General features: G+C 37.8%; 1 protein-coding gene across 1 annotated transcript in view; it reads left to right on the forward strand.

Moving 5' to 3' along the window:
- Positions 1-2,297: 2,297 nt before the first annotated feature.
- Positions 2,298-14,910, forward strand: part of map4l (microtubule associated protein 4 like) — a 129,706-nt gene continuing 117,093 nt past the window's right edge. The window contains exon 1 of the mRNA XM_042497553.1: positions 2,298-2,385. The gene's annotated coding sequence lies outside the window, so the exon portion shown is untranslated. The remainder of the gene's footprint in view (positions 2,386-14,910) is intronic.

The raw sequence follows: 14,910 nt of genomic DNA on the forward strand, positions 1-14,910 counted from the left end.
ACTCAGCCAGTCAGTCAGTCAACCGCCTCCACTGCCCTCGGCTAGTTCCTATAATTCACTATAAAGCAGCAAACTGACCACAGAAAGAGGTACAACTGCATTAGGAGTTTTAACTGAAAAAAGAAAATGCATCCACAGAATGCCCAATCTTAAGCGTGTTTGTATTATGTGCATTGTTTTTATCTTTTGCTGCCCTGTGTGTATTTTGTAGTTGAGTTTATGTATGTTTATGTATGCAACCAGGAAGTTAGCATCGCACCGCTTCCGCCGTCAGAAACCATATGGGATTTTTGAATATGGTCAAAAATAAGCTTTGTGACGAACAGAGTTTTCACCAGAAGCAAAAAGATATTGTTGGGACATCGTGGACCCCCTTTTTTTATGATTGCAATGAACTTGTAGATATTTTTATTTTTATTGTTGCCAAATATTTATTATTTATTTGTATATATGTATATTAACAGACTCTTTTACTGTTGTTATTGGAGTGAACTGCCAAAGAAAGTTTTGCTGTATTTTATTTCACAATGACAAATAACTATCTATCTATCTGTCTATCTATAAATCTATCTATCCATCAATCTATCTATTTTGGGTTCTGTAACCCAATGACACAGGATTTATACATAGACATTCATGATAAGATCATAGAGTAAAACAGTGCATGTGCAGACAGAATCTTCAGGGGTTTTTTTGTGTATTATTTGGTCAACATGCTTCTCACTTGATTAGAATTTGGGATTTCTTTGTCTAAAACGCTGCAACCCAGGTGCAAAATCAATCATGTTTTGAACAATTATCCAGGAAAGACAGAAAAACATCGAGACATATTACAATCCGTGTCGGCTGCTCTGGGTTTTTGAGTGTGCTGTTGATTGGTCCATAATGCGGCACACAACAGAAGGAGCTGCCCAAATAAAATAGGTTCCCAGATGGTATTGCAAGAATAGCTCAGAGCAAGGTAACAAATCCTGGGGAAAAAAAGTATTTCAGTTTGCTATTTGTGAAGTAATCAAATTTTCATTTCATGGTAGACGCCTGAGATCACAGTATAAATGACAAATAGGTGCAGGCCTGGTATCATTTTCTGTTCTGAACACAACAGCTTCTAAAACCTCAGGACTTTCCTCTTCATCTAACTTTCTGCATTACTTTCTACAGCTACCTCAGGCTCGTTTCTTGCCCAATGCACTTCACGTTGTCTATACTGATCAAGACTTTGAATGCAACATTTTTGGTTTTGTTCATATTTTCACAGGTTTGAGTTACTGTAAAAATCTGAGACCTTTTAAATGCACTCGGAAGGTCTATCTCTCTCAAAGTTTGGTTGCAAATTTGTTAAAATCCATGTTTTTTTTTAGCACGTCTCCATTTTCAAGACAATCCATCCACTTGACAGGTGTGGCACATCAAGCCACTGATTAATCAGCGTCATAGAACAGGTGTACCTTATGATCACAATAAAAGGGTACTGTAAATTGTGCAATTTCAGGCCTTTAATTGTGACTGTCCCGAAGGCACATTTGTTTGGCACTCATGCTGTTTAAGTAATCAGCATCTTGATATGGCATACCTGTCATGTAAGGTCTGTGGTTAAACTAGCTTAGCTTAGCATACAATTATTAGTAAATACCCCACTCATGAACTTTGAAGCTTTTATGTGTCTTAAAAAATTGCTAAATTATGTTACAAAATGTCCGAAGGCCTAACTGTGCTCAACACACCTTTACAGTCTGGTTGAGGTGGGAATGTTAAGTCATATGACTTTAATGTAATTCTTTCATGGCCTAACATTAGTTTACAAAATGCAAACAAACATGTTGGCTTGAAACACAAAATAAAAGCTCTGTGCTGGAAATTCACTACACTTCAAAATAAAGTTACCGAACTGACACATTCACAGGTCCAATAACTATGTCATGTTTTATTTTTATTTTTATTTACACTCATGGATTTTTATATTTGTGTTAGTTACTGCTTAAGTAACTTAAGTTTCCAAAAATGCTGTTTGTTTTATTATGTTGGTTAATACTTTGTCTTGGTCTTTAAAAAGACCACCTTACTACCCCCCACCCACCGCCCCAAAGACGAAAAAGAAAAAGAAAGAAAAAAAATGGAGTGAGAGTGTTATGTTTCCGGCAGCTCGTGAAGGCAGCAGCAGCCTGATGCCTGCAGATCCAGAAGATGAAAGGACCCTTTTTTGCTCCGCGGCTCCTGATTGGCTGAGCCGCTTGGGAAAGGGGGCGGGGCTTGTGTCTGAGTCTTGGCACCAGTCTGCTCTGCCAGCAGAGAAAGGTGGAGAGATTTTCACCTTCACACACTCCGGCTGTCACACACATACACACACATACACACGCGCGCTCCGCGAGAGAAACATCGAAAACGGTGAGTAGAGTGACCCATTTTACAATACTTATGTGATTCTGGCGTGTCATCGCGGAGTTATCGTTGTTTACTGTCGCCTCGCGCTGCGCCATCCTCTCGTGCGTTGCTGAGTGAATGATGAAATTCATGCCATATTTATAGGTCTCGTATTTAGGTCTCGCGCCGCAGTAGCGTGGATGCGGGCCTATTTTTGGCTTAATATATGGCGGACAGGCAAATTGACGGAGCGGTGGACGGTGTTTGCCATCACAATGGTGGTAGAGAGTAGTGGGCGTGTGAGGGGGAATCTCTGCCTCATGCAGAGCTCCGTGGATTCGTGTCTCTTTGTTATGGTACTGCCGCAGTCGGGATGGTACACCCCTCTTGCTGAAAAACCACCAGGCTGTAGTAATCCCAGAATATTACTAAAATATCCCAACAGGAGCTCATAGTGCTTTTCAGTAACCATTAATGATTGAATAGTGTCCTATGTGCTATTTTAGACTTTGCCTTTGCCTTTAACCCCAATAGTCCTAGATGGGACTACAGTAGCCTATAGACTATCATTTTTGGTGCTTCTTTGGCTCTATAATATTAACTACAGGAGATTTCTCAATGGCAGCAGGTGCAGCAACAAATTACTTGTGGCCATGTTATATAAAGGCTTTTTTATATGTCACACAGCCTATACACCAGTTTTAGGACCAGCCTTTGATGTTCTATAGGGGCTAAGCCTGTCGTTATACAATGATACCCCCCCTCCCCACTCTACACACACATACACAGCTACACACACTGCATCCTCTGTCTCAGTGTGGATTAGTACACATTGTTCTATCTATGCTCATGTCTAACGCTCTCTGGCTGTGTCTGCTTTTGGTCTTCTGTCTATTTTGAATGTGAAATTTAATGTTCTGTGTTTTGGGATGGAAAATAAATCGTAAACTCATTAATAAATGAGCTACTTCAGCACAGACGGGCTGTATTGTAGTAGGAGCATCTTAATTCTCCCCTTAAAGAAACAGGAGCTGTAAAGTTTGGGTAAATGAGTTCTGTAACTGCTTGTTGCAACATTTTACGTAAAGCTGCATGATGTTTGAACCACCACCAAGACACTTGGCTGCACCAGTACATCAAACAGACACATGCAGGAGTCATGTTCTTTAGCATATGTCTTGTTTCCACTGCGTGGTTCGGCTCGACCCAACTCACATTTGGTATTAAGTCCTCCAGATAGTAACCATGGATGTATGAGGAGAACTGGACATAGCCTCAGAGGTGGGGCCGGAGCTTTATGACAGTTACTCAGTAGCGCAATGTGGCAAAAAAGTTCATCATGTGACACACCAAGAAGTTGTAATTCTGGTTTGGCCACTCAGGCAAGTTAGCATCAAAGCCTGGCACTGTTCCTGGGGGCTTCATAGTACCCCCTCAGTAAAGGCAGGATTGTAGCTGACCGTCATTGAAACACATCATTTTCTCAATACTTTCACTAGCAACCAAACAGAAGAATATCTTCACTTTGCCAGTTTTATCAATAAAAATTACAACAACTATTGACAGTAGCTTGGCTATTTAAAAATGGCAGGTTTGTGTGAGATGTGTTCTGCAAGTGATGAATCTCTCTGATCAGTCGGTGGTCTGCAGTGTTTTAACTCATGTTCTAGTGTAAGCTTAGCCCACTTGGAACCTTAACTGAGGTGGTACCCCCAAGAAAGTATGAGGCACTATCCACAACTTTTGCTAATGTAAAATCAAGGAAGACTGAGTTTAGTAGACTCTTACCATGCTGTAGAAATTTGGCATTATACAGTTATTTTAGACTGGCATGTTTGGTATTTGTCAAAAGTTTGCGGTCTAGACAGGAATTTGAAATAATGGTCTGGATCTGCTGGTGGCTCCTATAGAGTTGAAGAGGTCAGTCATTTTTCTTGCAGTCTTTGTATGTGTTTATTTGGGGCAGTTAGACACTTTTTGTCTCTCCAGTTCTGTCTACCGGTCACCTTGCTGCTTCTGTCACTCATATGCCACACTGTGTTTAATAAATGATTCATTTGAATTTAACTATTGTTTTATACTACTACCAGCCATAGACTTCATAATTGGTATTAAGTGGTTGTTTTTATGTTCTTACTTTTGATGAGGTGATAGCAGGTAGTGGAACAGGTTGGTTACTAATGGAAGTTGTCTGATTGTTTTCCCGGGTGGTTCTAGACACATGTTTGGGTGTCTCTGAGCAAGAGGCTGAACTCACTATTATTACTCCAAGTGTATATGTATGGAAAAATAACGTCATTAAGTCTCTGAATCAGATAATGAATACTGTTTGTCCAACAAACACTTCAAAACTCTTAAATATCCAACTTACTGCAATGTAGCATTGAGAAAAGCAGCATTTGAGTAGTCCAAACCAAAGAAGGTATTTTTTCTTGTAAAATATGAACTCATTATCAAAATAGTCACAGATTAATTTTCTGTCAATCGACTAATTAATGAATAGTATCATCTGCAGACATGGAGAAAGATGTCACAGTTAAATTTTACTGTCTTTGAAAATCAGACCACTTTGCTTTATTTGGCTCATAATATGAGACAGTGTTGGGGCTGTACAGTTTTGAGTCTAAATCAAAGGCTTATTGAAATAAGATTTGGATTTTGATCAGAGAAAAAAAAAACAGGAATGGAGATTTTCCCAGTATTCGCCCCGTGATGGTGCATAATCTATATAAACAGTTATCTGCATATATATGCAGAACCTGAAGGCAAGGGGAAGATTTTAGTATTGGAAACATTGTGGTTTCTGTTTGTAGCCCAAGTAGTATTAATTAAGTCCAGAGCGAAAGAGACCGAATGCATGTAATCTCAGGAACAGATTGGCCATCGTCAGATGACAGTTTTGCTTTTTATTAGCTTTTTTAAAGATCTACATATGCAGGTATCTCTCTATAAAGCCAAAATAACTGGTGCCTGAATACCTGCTGGCACCGGATGCTCCCAGAGGCATAGCGGCTAATAACTGATGGGTCCTGAGATCGGTTGGTAAAGTTCAGGTCAGGTAGCATCTGAAGTCTTACTTCCATGACCTTTAAGCCTGAGTAACTCAACAAAGTCTCTTTTAACAATTTAGCATTGAAGAAACCTTCTTAAACCAATGCGTGGTACCTGCAGACAGCAGGTCCGTTCCTGTCGCAGGCCATTTTACTCCAGTGAAGTGACAGTGTGGTTCACAGGATAGTAAGCAACATAGTTGTGAATGAACACAAAGACGGATACTAAAAGGAAGTAAACATTATAAATGATTTTAATAACAATAAATAGAAAATACTCAATTATGGCTTTTGAAATGGAAGATTTTAGTTTTATTAATCAGTGAAAATAACAATAACCACAAAATGAACAATGCTCAATTTCGAATGAATTCTTGCTGTGTTGACTACAGACTAGATCCAATACTCATAATAATACCAATACTTTCCGCCTTCCAGATTTAAGTAGCAGTCCTTCTCAAACAGCAATCTTTTTATGGGTATAATCTTTGTGATAAGTCAGTGAAAGACAGACAGCCAGGAATCAAAAGTGACACAGAGAAAGGATGAAAGAAAGAAAGGATGAAAGAAAGAAAGAAAGAAAGAAAGAAAGAAAGAAAGAGTTTAATAGGTTCCCATATGTGCACTTAAAATGCGTAAAGGCTGAATTTCCTGTACTGTTAACATAACAATATGACAAGAACTGTAAAGGAAAACACTATTTTACAACACTATCAGAATGAGTTGGAGAAGAAGTTTCAAGGTTCAAGAATGTTTATTGTTATTCCAAAAAAAATAGGTCCATGAGAGGGAACAAAACTAAGTACTGAGATCCCACCAACAGCGACAATGAAATAGGACACTAGAATCTAAAACGAGTTGAAGCAACTAATAAATACAATTAAATAAAACAACAGAATCTAAGACCAAGCAAAAATAAAAACAATACAAATTTAACAGTGCAAAAAAGTATTAATCAGTATAAGTATAAATATTCAAGGATTATTGCACCTAAGAAGAACTGCTAGTTACATTGTGTTTATCATCATGGCAACAATGAATTTTTGGTGGACTGCAAATTTTCATGTCGGCATTAGTTTGAAAGGTCCAAATGTGAAAAATCGTCAACAAATTATTTTTTTTGTTTGGTTTTGTTTGCTCCATGCCTGGTATAAAAGGGCATTTAGACAGGAACCATTAGATTCACATGAATGTTAACACTGTAAACATTTGTATGCTAACATTTTATCAAGCTAGAGTGCTAGCTCAAAAACTAAAGGGTTTGGGAAATCTGGTGCAATTTCAGCCATCCTGTTTGAAGTGAAGTACAAATTCTGAGGAACTGGGACGTAACCATGGATTCTAAATGGCAGCTCCTTTCCCCAAAAGTTTGAACCATACATTTCATAATAATATAAATTTGAAAAAAGACTGGCTGATGATGTGTAAGACTACAAGCAGGAAGCTTGATGGATTACTGGAGATGTTCTAATGCATGGCTGTTGTGATGATGATGCCATGATTTCTGCTTTAGAGATTGGTGGGATTACATGCAATCCCTCTCAGATTACCAGGCAAGCAGGCAGAAAGTCAGGCTAGCGGTCATCCAACCAGGTATACTCAACATCCTCAGTCCACCGGCCAGGCAGTCAGCCGTTCAGAGTCATCCAACTGGCCAAACATTGACTGTAAAAGTCATTGTACAACACAACAATGTCAGTTTGAGTCAGATAGCATTACAGGAAATGTATAGGCTCTTCAGTCATTCAGTAAATCAGCAAGTCAGCCAGCCAGAGGCAGTGCAATGATGTGATCTAATGGTGTTGTCTCCAAGGCAATCCTAAGCCATAATAGTAGTTGGTAAAACGTAACATTATGTAACACCTTGGGGTCAAAATGCGAAGATATCTCTCAGTGCCCAATATCAACCTAAGCAATATGAGGGAGATGGTGACTGTGACGGCACCCTACATCCATGACCAGATCTTCCTGTAACAGTAAAGAAACGCTAAATTATAAACCTCATTTAGGAGGAATGGGACAGACGGGAGTGGAAGAGATTTGTAACTAAGGATCAAATACTGTCCCGTGATATAAAATGACCAAGGACTGTACATACAGTGACTCAGCATCTAGCAAAGTCTAAGTGTAATGGTGCAGTTTGCAGTTTGAATTCAAGCTCCAGTGTGTAGGATATAGTGACATTTAGCGGTGAGGTTGCAAACCTGAATTCTCCCTTGTGCAAAGCGTGTAGGAGAACTTTAGTGGCCAACAGGAAAATGAGACATGCCCAATCTAGAGCCAGTGTTTGGTTTGACCATTCTGGGCTACTGTAGAAAACACTGAGCAGACTCTGTGGTGTAGGACTTGCTTTGTAGGTCAATCTAAACAGCTCATTTTAAGGTAATGGAAACCTAAAATTATTCCTATTTTCAGCTGATTAAACACTAAAGAAAACTTGGTTATGGATATTACATACCATTTCTGCCAATAGATGTTCCTAAATCTAAAAACAGTGATGTTGAATCTCTGACAAAATAAAATCGGAAACAGTGCAGTAAACTCAGGTGCATCTAAAGTACCCGCCATATTATTTGAGTCTTTGATACTGCTACATCGTGAACAACAAATCTATGTTGAAATCATAGAAATTGACATAAGAAACCATGTTCTTTTTTGAGACTTTGGACATGGTAAATAAACTTGCATGGTAGCTGATCAGTGCTGTAATGATTCATATCAATAATGACCTGATGATGCTTTACTGTCCTGGTAACAAAAAATATTTTCACCATCGTCTGCCATTTTCTTACTGTCTGCAGATACACTGTGCACAAGCTGAGATCCCATTTTGTTCAAAGCTAAACAGTAAAAGAAAAATGTAAAAGCTTGTCTCAGAAGTAAAGACACCAAGCATGTGGAACTATTCAATTTCAAACAGATTTAGGATTTTATTTGTTTGACTTTTTGAATCGTTTTCAAGTAACTTGAATAAAACCATAATTAAAACAGCATGACATCAAACATGAGTTTAACAACATGATTTGTAAAAAAAAAAAAAAAAAAGTTTTTATGTAGGACCCACTTAAATGACTACCTGTGGTTTCAAGAGACACACTTTATTGCAAACCTGGACTGCAACAATTTGCAACAGAAATCGGCTCATTTTCATGCAGTCAAAAACAAATTCTAATAAAAGTATTAAACAAAATGAATTTAAATATTCTATAATAACTAAGAAGTTTAACTGGAGGTAAAATGTTCCAATTTCCAAAGTGTGGGTTGTTTTGGATTTCTTGCCTACAGACTTAGTGTTCCATCTCACAGATTTCATCAGCCTTTTTTCAAGCTGCAGCAGGCAGCTATTTTCAACAGAGAGGCTCTGATGCACCCACTTTACCTGCTCATAACAGAGCGAACAGACACTTAAAGAGGTGGTGAACTTAGTAGAGCTTCTAGCTGCTCAAGACTAAAGAGACAGCTGTTTAGTTGGAGAGTGTGTATTGTGCTTGGGTCTATCAGTTCAGAAACAACTCTAAATATGATTGTTAATGTTGCTGTGTGCATGCTGGATTTGTATAAATGATTGCTATCTCAAACATTTGCCCAAAAACCTGTAAGTTGATAATTTGTTACACATTGTGTTTTCAGCTATCTCTGCTGCCCCCAAGGGGTTAAAAAAATCAATGCAGCTTTAAAGTCTGTCAGTCTGAAAATAGATGCACCATATGTGAATGCATTTTTAATATCATACACAGCAGATGTTTGTTCAGTGTTACTCAGATGTGGAGCATAAATATCTTTTAACTTGAACTAGCCTTTATTGTTCCACTGTGGAGTCCATTAACTTTTCTCTAATGTAAATACATTTTTTCAAGACCTAGATGCACTGGAAAAGCTCATGTGGGAAGACATTTATGGTATTGTGATGCACATATGGTGACAGTTTCAATCTGTTAGAGAGTAACAATGTTGCTGCCAAGGACAGAGAGGGCAAATTGCAGATTGTGTCAGTGCCAAAGTGATAGTCTCACCCCTGCCTGGTAATGAAGACACAGTTGGACAACTTTCCATTGATGCAGTATTGTCTGTTTTTTTTAAGTCTGTTGAACATTGTGAAGTCGGCCTCACGCTGTGCTGACGAGAACATGGGTGCAATCTGTTGCAAGACTTTCAGTGCACTTCAATGCAATAGTAATTTTTAATTCATTATTGATGACCTCAGAGAATTATGTAAGCTATTGAGCTATCTGTTGGAACCTGTTTTTATTGACACAGTGAGATTAATGGGCCCGAAATCCCTGCAAACATTTATCGTGTCTGATAGAATAAATTATCACAGATAGAAAGTAGACTTCCTGCCTTGTGGTTGTATGCCCCTGCCAACCAATACAGCTGCAGTTACAGTTTACATCCACGTCTGTGAAAACATGGATGCTTTACGCACATCTTCATCTGGCAGAAGAACTATACAATCATCAGAGTTTTGAGGTGGGCACCCAAGATTAGTGTCACCAATTCAGTATACCAAATATCTCCCCCGGAGAAAAAAAGGCATTTTTTCCCCATTTTCTATATAAAATTTGACCTATGACAACTAAATGACCCAATTAGTTCAGTCTTGTGTCCAAGTATGTGCCAAATATGAGGACATTTCCTGAAGGCCTTCCTTAGATATCACATTCACCAGAATGACATGGATTCAGTGTAGGCTTCCTGCAAATCCTTAAAATGTCTTTAAAAGCATTGAATTGATTCATCTAAAAATAAGGCCTTAATTGGGATTGAACTGATGTAAATTAATCTTTAAAAATTCTAAAAATGCTCAGAAATGGGAAGTAATATTTTATGAATCTTTTTTGACATTATATTGTAAAATCTCAAAGTAAATGGTACAATCTTTCTTTTTTTAAATAATAATAAAAAAAGCTACATATTTTAATAAATTCCTTTTCTTAAACACATCATGATGGGATTCAAATAGTGGAATTTCGGATGCAGATTGACAAGCTCAAAATTAACTGGCTAGAAATGCCAGATATCTTCCACTTCTGACAATTCCTGACATTGCATTGAAAAAGCTCAAAATTTATGTAACTTAAGAATAATAATGATAATTTACCGAATGCCTCTTGCATTAACATCACCAAGGGGTCATGTTTTATGTTACAATAAATGTTGGAAAAACGGATTCGAATTTCCCCTGATTTTAACTAATGAATTTCAGTGTATGTTTTTTCCCCTTCAGTATCAGCTTGTGTGAAGCTGGTCTTTAATTTTAATTCCAAATGCCATTAAAAAGTCACACTTGCCTTCAGATGCAGGAGCCCTGATGGTGATCTCGCCTGGTCAAAAAGTGAATCACCTTTGAGAAAATGAAACCCCTCTAACAAAGTTTACTCTCTAACACACCACTCTTGCTTGATGAGACAGACCCTAGCATTACCAAGGACCGCTTCACTGACTCAATCCAAACAACAAAGCTGTTTCTGGGACATCATTGTTTTAGGAGTGGGTGCCATACACCACAGGTTTGAGCTTAAAATAGACACATTACCCAGAAATACACCTGGGAACCAAGCTGTTGGTGTTGGACCAGCCTGATACTCATTGGAACTAAACAGCAATTAATATGTGCCACAATAGCTCCTAAAAATAGGTTAGAAAATTGTTTTTTTTAATGTATAATTTGTTTAGCTAAATTTTTCTTTATGTGGCAATTCAACTAACTGGGACTTGCATACAGTGCCAAAGTTTTGACATCACGTCCAGGTTATTAGAAGAAAGACACTGTAACTCAATGCCATGTCTCATTGAGAGTGTATTTTGTCTTCCATAGGGTGCAGGACTTAGTAGAGCATTGGGTCAAAAACCTTGTTGGCTGGTGAGCCCTTAAACAAAAAGCTGATTATTTGTGAGCCCCTCAGTACAGGTTGCATGAACAGATGTGATCGGCTTAATCGACAAATGATTTTAAAAAGTTTTATGTTTATCAAAAAGATGCCCAAAGAAATAAGTAAGTAAATGATTAATTCCTGAGAAAAAATGCAAAAAATCTAAGGAAAGTCAGAAAAATGCATCAAAAAAATATGTTGATCTTTACTTTCCCATGTTTTTAATAATCACCACTGTACAATCGGTGTATTAGTATGGACTGCAGCACTTGATATAAGGAATCACATCTTTTGTGATTTTAAAGATAAACAATAATTTGATTGTGGAAGTTCACTCCCGGCCTTGGGACAGTATGTGACAAAATAGTCCCAACTCACAGATCCACATCTTCTGCACATCATCACAGATCGACGCTGTGAGAAGTAGTTGAGAGCTCAGAAGAAGCCAGAAAGAGCTAGAATAGTTTTGTCACAGCCGTCACTTTGTGTGCATTTTAAAAGCTATTGCTCCCATAAAGGTTTACCAACACAACATGTGAGCATACTTAACAATAACAGAACTGAGTCTTCATTATCGGCGATATCTACCAGTGTTTTTTTTTGTCTTTTCCAGCTTACAAGCTGATGCCTTCTCATTCCTGTGACCTCACAACATTTCTTTTTGGCTGTACCTCAAGAATTCTTTTGCTAATTATGACAAAAGTTCAAAAAATGTATAATAGGATAAAATCCTTTTATGATGACATTTTATATTCAAAAAGGTCAAAGTTTGAATTCACCGTGACATCATAATGTTTAGAGAAACACTCTTCTGGCTATTGCTCAATGCTATAACTCAGGTACACAAGGGGAGGTATCTGGTCAGATCCTGAATTGGTGACAATAATCCTGAAACTGTGCTGATTGTGTAGATATTCTGTGCTATCGGCTTGAGGATATGTTTTAGAATGTGTAGCATTTTTGCAGCAACATCCATACTTAGTACTGTTAAGTGATTTAGCCAGGTACGAGTCTGGATGGGCGTGGATGTAAACTGTAACTGCAACTTCATGGTTTTGCAGAAGCATTTAACTGCAAGATGGTAATTGTAGTTTCCTTTAATTTTGACCATTCTAAACTGCAAAAATCCATTTTGTTAGTGCACTCTGTAAATGACCTCAAACTTAATTTGGTATCATATACAATATTATATAAAATATATACATCTACAAAATACACCAATACCTGCACTGAGTTGATATTGGTGATTATTATACATAAGAACATACTCATTTCTACCTAGCTTTTTTCTTTTCAAACATAGGGTTCTTTCTGTACCCCTTGCATGATTAGAAGGAGTAACTGATAAAAAGTAGGCATTTATACCTGATATTTATGTTCCTATTGGAATTAAATAAACCAGTTAATGCCAAGCAAACACAGTGCAGTGGCATTTTAACTTTAAAAGCAGCCCTCACTGACCTGACTGTAGGTTAGAGATGCAGTGAATGGATCAAACGGAAAGTTCAGAGGAAACAACAAAGGTCGTTCTCTCCTGCTGAGGGAAGAGGCTGAGATTCAGATCAGACCTGACATCATATTGTACAGTAGAGCCAGGGATAGGATGGGATGGCGGTGTGTCTTTTGTCATCCTCCTCCTCCAGAGAGCTTCCATCAGTGTGTGTTTGTGGTTTGAAACAAGCAAAGGTCTTCTCTGTCCCGCTGATAGCAGTGGCTGAGATTCAGATTAGACCTGACATCAGACAGTACAGTAGAGTGAGGGAAGGATAAGTACAAAATGTCCCCTTCTATTGATTGTCTTTAAACATGGAGCCTGTGCACAGACAGCAACAAGCGATCAGTTTATTCGCAGGGTTCAAGGTAGATGTAACAGATCACAGTTCACTTTGTTACTGCTCTGGAATAGATTGTACTTTTAGTCTTTAAAGACAATGCAGATTCGCATTTATGGGAAATCCTGTTAGCATATGTAGGTGGTTGGGGTCAAAGGAGCATAGGACTTTCAGCCAGGATATTTAGTCAACACTGAGCATTTTTAAGTTCATACATAGTGTCATTATGTCGTCACGTCACGTCATGCTAGGAATGCGACTTTCTAAGATGTCATGGTACTAGTTTCCAAGACCATTTTTTTTTCACAAGAGATTTTTCGCACTGAGATGTTCAACAATTTAAACAACCAATGCACTGTCAGATGCTCGTCAAAAAAAGTATGTGAATGGTGAATGCTTCTACTAAATATTTAATTGATTGCAGGCAGTAGAAACAAGTATTTCTATATTTCTATAGTCAATATATACTGTCTCCTTATACGTTGTAATTCTCATGGATAAATTGTAAATAAACATGGATAAATTTACTCAACTGAGGGGAAAGAAATGTTGAGAAAAGTCATATATGAAAGATTTAGAGTTGTCTAAGACATGATGCCACATTTTGTAGGTATAGGCGTTGTAGTAGGTTACTGCGTGTATGGCAAAACATGATGATGAAATCAAAGTTGAAATTCCACAAAAGTTAATTTTCTACTAAAATTATGCAGTTTAGTAATGGTGTATATTATGTGAATGCATGTACTGGGGAAAGGATAACAACATAATGTATATGTAGTATAACCAGAGTACAATATAGTGTAGATCAACAAGATTGAGGGAATTGCATTGCAAATGTGTGGTGTCTGTTTAACTCTATTTTACAGTATTGCATCCAATTAGGCCCAATTTTTTGATTAATTAGTTCAGTGCCTTTAAAGACTTTTTAAGGATTTGCGGGAACCCTACATTGCATCCATGTCATTCTGGTGAATGCGATATCTTAAGAAGGCCCTTTAGTATGTTATCTCAAATTGGCACCTGTTCCACGTCATTTTCAAGCTCTACAAATCAAAGTCCAAATACAGTTCTTGGGTATGACTCATCATCAGCTACACGTGTTTCTATAAAGATAAATATGTTTAAATATTGATATGTGTATTCCAGTTCATTAACTTTATATAAGGTGTCCTGAGCTGCAGTAAGTAGCAAAATATACCATATTACCTTTTAAATTGTAGGTCTTGCCCTAGGAAACATTGAGCAAAGGACATTGACTTATTACATTTCCTTTCCAAAGGACACATGTAGCCTTTAGCTGCTTCCATCTGCTTCTTTTTGCATCCTTTTCTGTGTCCTTTGTTCATGCTGTCTCTCCTCCCACACTCTCCTTTACATAAACAACACGAGCACTTTTGCTTGAATACTGTTGCAGTGTGGGGAACTGGGAGTTCTAGAGTGGTGGAAAAGGTACTCAGAGTGCTCAATTAGCAACAATAGCAACACCATATTGTATAATACAAGATTAAAATAAACACTGGTAGACACACAACATTACCAGGAAGGATGCTCTCAGCGCACTTTGGCTGATTCCGTTAATCTCAAGATAACGCGCAGTTTTTTTTCCCCATCGACCAATCGATTGGTCAAAGACTAGAATATCAGTCAACCAAAACTTTCTTTGGTTGAAAGAAGCCCGTGTCTGCAGTGTGATGACTTTGGCATATGTGTTTTTGAAAAATAGAAAACTACTAGGAGTCTTTCTCTATGCACAATAATATTGATCAACATGTTGATTTCTGCCAATTTCACAAA

The sequence above is a fragment of the Plectropomus leopardus genome, chromosome 12, assembly GCF_008729295.1.
Source record: "Plectropomus leopardus isolate mb chromosome 12, YSFRI_Pleo_2.0, whole genome shotgun sequence".
Classification (NCBI taxonomy): Eukaryota; Metazoa; Chordata; class Actinopteri; order Perciformes; family Serranidae; genus Plectropomus; species Plectropomus leopardus.